This window comes from Pteropus vampyrus, unplaced genomic scaffold (genome assembly GCF_000151845.1).
Source record: "Pteropus vampyrus isolate Shadow unplaced genomic scaffold, Pvam_2.0 Scaffold434, whole genome shotgun sequence".
Taxonomy (NCBI): Eukaryota; Metazoa; Chordata; class Mammalia; order Chiroptera; family Pteropodidae; genus Pteropus; species Pteropus vampyrus.
In genome coordinates, this window is record NW_011889215.1 from 2091895 (window position 1) to 2097276 (window position 5382).

Here is a 5382-nt window from a genome sequence, read left to right on the forward strand (position 1 = left end):
CTGGATTATCCTGATGGGCTCAATGTAACCAGAGGAGGAAAAGAGATGTAATGATGGAAGCAGAGAAAGAGAAGGAAAGATGGAGGGAGAGAGGGGAGGGAGAGAGAGAGAGAGAGAGAGAGAGAGAGAGAGAGAGAGAGAGAGAGAGAGAGAGAGAGAGAGAGATAAAGATGCTACACTGTTGGTTTTGAAGGTGGAGGAAGGGGCCATGAGCCAAGGAATGCAAGTGGTCTCTAGAAACTGAAAAAAAGAAAGGAAACAGATTCTTTCTAGTATCTTCAGAAGGAATGCAGCCCTGCTGACCCACTATAGACCTGTGATTTCCAGAGCTGCAAAAAAATAAATTTGGTTGTTTTAAGCCAGTAAAATGTGTGGTAATGTGTTATAGCAGTAATAAAAACTAACTTATTTATTTTCTCTCTTTGGTGAGATTTCGTTTTTATACTTTAATTCTTTAGACCTGATTTTCCTTAGTTTTTCCATGTACTTAAAATAACTTACTAGAGAAAAATAACATTTTTTCTCCAGTAAGGCTAACATCCAGTATTTCTCAAAAGAAAAGAGCCTTCTTTGCAGCAGGCTAAAGAGAGACCTTTACATAATAAATCTTCTTCCTGGAAAAACAGCAGAATACACTTCCATTAATGCCCAGGCAAAGAAATAGTCCATTAAACACCATGAACAACCCAGGTGACAAATCATCTCAGAAAGAAAGAGAAAAATCTTCAGAAAATAAGCTTACAGACATAGAAATATGCAACTTAAATGACAGAGAATTCAGGATAGTACTTCTGAAAAAACTCGGGAGTTCCAAAACAAGTCATATCAACAATTTCAGGAATTGGAAAAACAAATAGATGCGCAGAGCAAGGAGATTGAAACCTTCAAAAAGAACAGAATAGATCTTCTGAAGATCAAAAGCACACTGCAAGAGTTGAAAAATGAAATAGCAAGCTTGGGAAATAGAGTTGATCAAATAGAGGAAAGGATCAGTGATATCGAAGACAGAAATCTAGAAATGCATCAGAAGGAAGAAGAGAGAAACCGAAGAATGAAAAATAATGAAAGAGAAATTCAAGAACTAGCTGATACCATCAGGAGAGGAAACATAGGAATAATGGACATTATCGAAGGAAAGAAAAGGAGCAGGGATTAGAAAGCATTTTCAGACAAATGAGAATTTTCCAAATAGGAATGAGCTGGAGCTCGGAATTCAAGAAGTCAACAGAACATACCATTATCTCAACCCAAAAAGGCCTTCACCAAGACACATTGTATTAAAGATCAAAAATCAATGACAAGGAAAGAATTCTCAGGGCAGCCAGGGAGAAGAAAACGGTAACTTATAAAGGTAAACCAATTACATTATCCTTCGAATTCTCAGTGCAAACCTTACAAGCCATAAAGGAATGGAATCAAATATTTAAACTATTAAGTGAAAGGAACTACCAGCCTAGAATAATGTATCCAGCTAAGCTGTCCTTTATACATGAAGGAGAAATTAAAACTTTTCCAGACATACAAAAATTGAGGGAATTCTCCACTACGAGGCCTGCACTACAGGAAATATTGAAAGGGGTCAGTTCACTTAAAACAAAATGAAAAAAAAAACATAATTAGGAGTAAAGTGACAATCAAGCAAATAGAAACAGAGGAGTGTAATCCTTACCAAGAACAGGGCATTATAAGCTTAAATAATAAGAAAAGAATTGTTATAGCAAGATAGTAATGAATGTTCAGCATACATAGGGATAAACTGAGATAACCATGACTGAAAAGGGGAGGATTCAAAGATCCAAATTTGTAAAGGGGAATGGAGATAAGGCACATACAGAAGAAAATGGACGACTGTGTATATATAACTATCTTTTACACATTCATAACGGTAACCACACATAGAAGATTCAGACCTGAAGTATATAACATAAAACAAGAAGAATCAGAGGGAAAACCCACAAAAGCCAACCAAAATAAAGAAAACAGAAACATAAGGACAAGGAAGCAATGGAAATACTGAGCTACCAGGAAGCAAAACATAAAATGGTTATAGGAAAATCTCATATTTCAGTAATCACTCTAAATGTAAATGGACTGGACTCAGCAATAAAAAGGCACAGAGTTGCAGATTGGGTCAAAAACCAAACCCAACCATATACTGTCTCCAGAAGAGACATCTCAATTACAAAGACAAATATAGACTCAAAGTGAAAGAGTGGAAAATGATATTTCAAGCAAATGGTATTTAGAGAAAAATGGAAGTAGTGGTACTAATATCAAATAAAATAGACTGCAAAATAAAAAAAGGTAAAGAAAGATACTGAGGGACACTTCATAATGATAAAGGGAAACATACACCAAGAAGACATAACACTTCTTAATATCTATGCTCCCAGTCAGGGAGCCCCAAAATATATAAAACAATTACTAAAACTATTATAGTAGGAGACCTAAATACCCCACTGTCAGATATGGACAGATCATACAAACAGAAAATCAATAAGGAAATAACATACTTCAATGACACATTAGACCACCTGGACATAATTGACATTTACGGAGCCTTCCATCTCAAAACAGCTGCTTATACATTCTTCTCTAGTGTACATGGAACATTGTCAAGGATAGACCACACACTGGGACACAGAGATAGCCTTAACAAATATAAGAGGATTGGAATCATACCAACAATATTCTCTGATCACAGTGATTTGAAGCTGGAGATCAACTATAAAAAGAAAGCAGAAAGAACGAATACATGGAGATTAAACAACATGCTACTGAAGAATGAATGGGTCAGAGAAGAAATAAAAAGAGGGATCAAAAGATACATAGAAATGAATGATAATTATAGTACAACATATCAAACCTTTTGGGACATGGCGAAAGTGGTAATAAGAGGAAAGTTCATATCATTAAATTCCTAGCTCCAAAACCAAGAATGAGCCTGAATAAACAACCTAATGCTTCATCTTAAAAACAACAGCAGCAACAAAAAACTAGAAAAAGAAGAACAAATGGAGCCTCAAGTCAGCAGAAGGAAAGAAATAATACAAATTAGAGCAGAAATAAATGAAATTGAAAACAAAAATCAATAGAAACAACAAATGCAACAAAGAACTGGTTCTTTGAGAAAGTTAATAAAATTGACAAACCCCTGGTTAGACTCACTAAAAAAAAAGAAAGAAAGAAAAAGGACACAAATAAACAAAATCAGGGATGAAAAAGGAGAAATGATGTCAGACACGGCAGAAATACAAAAGATCATAGAAAAAGTAAATAACTATGAAAAAGTAAATAACACCAAATTTAATAACTTAGAAGAAATGGACAAGTACTTAGAAAGATACAACCTTCCTAGACTGAATCAAGAAGATTTAGAAAATATAAATAGACTGTTCAGCTGTGTAGAAACTGAAGTAATCATCAAAAACGTGCCAAAAAGTAGAAGTCTTTTCAAAAAAATCGAAGAGGAGGCAATATTTCCCAACTCATTTTATAAGGCCAATATTACCCTGATACAAAAACCTGGTAAAGGTAACACACACAAAAAAAGAAAACTACAGACCAATATCTCTCATGAACATAGAAACAAAAATCCTAAATAAGATACTAGCAAACTGAATACAGCAATATATTAAAAAGATTATATACCACGATCAGGTGGGCTTATTCCCAGGGGCACAGGGATGGCTCAACCCACATAAATCGATAAATGTGATACCCCATATAAACAAATTAAAAAATAAAAATCATATGATCATATCAATAGATGCAGAAAAAGCCTTTGACAAGATACAGCATCCATTTATGATCAAACCACTTAACAAAATCAGTATAGAAGGAAAGTACCTTAACATAATAAAGACCATGTATGATAAACCCTCAGCCAACATTATACTTAATGGTGAAAAACTGAAAACCTTCCCTCTAAGATCAGGAAGAAGGCAAGTCTCTCCACTATTGCCACTGTTATTCAACGTAACATTGGACATCCTAGTGAGTGCAATCAGACAAGAGAAAGATATAAAAGGCATCCAAATAGGAAATGAAGAAGTCAAGCTATCACTATTTTTGGATGACATGATTCTCCATATAGAAAACCCTAAAAACGCCACAAGAACACTACTAGAAACAATAAACAAATACAGTAAAGTTTCTGGATACAAAATCAATGTTCAAAAATCTATAGCATTCCTATACTCTAATAATGAGCTGTCAGAAAAAGAAGTAGAAAAAATAATTTCTTTTGCATTTGCAACAAAAAGAATAAAATATCGAGGAATAAATCTAATGAAACAAGTGAAGGACCTATATGATGAAAACTATAAGATCCTATTTAAAGATTTCAAAGAAGATACAAAGAAATGGAAAGATATTCCATGTTCTTGGATTGGAAGAATCAGCATAGCTAAAATGACCATATTACCTAAAGTATTATATAGATTTAATGCAATCCCCATCAAAATTCATCAGCATTCTTGAAAGAAATAGCACAAAAGACCCCTAATTGCCAAAGCCATCCTGAGAAAAAAGAACTTGTCTGGAGGCATCACTCTTCCAGACTTCAAATTATACTGCAAAGGGACGATAATCAAAACAGCATGGTATAGCAGAGAAACAGACAAGCAGACCAGTGGAACAGAATCAAGAGTCCAGAAGTAAACCAATGTTTAGAAGGGCAAGTAATTTTCAATAGAAAAGCCAAAAACATACAGTGGAAAAGGGAAAGACTCTTCAATAAATGGTGCTGAGAAAACTGGAAAGCCACTTGCAAAAAAATGAAACTAGGCTGTTGTCTATCATCATACACCAAACTAACTCAAAATAGATTAAGGACCAGAATATAAGACCTGAAATGATAAAATGCATAGAAGAAAACATAGGCACTAAACCAATGGACCTTAGCCTTAAAGAGGATTTTATGAATTTGACCTCAAAGGTAAGTAAAAGAAAACATAAATGAATGGGACCACATCAAGCTACAAAGCTTCTGCATGGCAAAAGAAGCTGTCAACAAGGTAAAAAGTTATCCAAATGGCAAAATATAGTTGCTAGCAACACCTCTGAAAAGAGCCTAATGTCCAAAATATTCAAAGAACTCATACAACTCAATAACAACAACGACAAAATCAATCAAATCAAAAAATGAGCAGAGGACCTGAGCAGACACTTCTCCCAAGCAGACACACAAATGGCCAACAAACATAGGAAAAGATGTTCATCATCGCTAACTATTATGGAAATGCAAATCAAAACCACAATGAGATATCATTTCACACTTTTTAGAATAGCTGTTATCAACAAGACAAGTAATAACAAATGTTGGAGAGGACGCAGAGAAAAAAGAACCCTTATACACTGCTGGTGGGACTGCAAATTGGA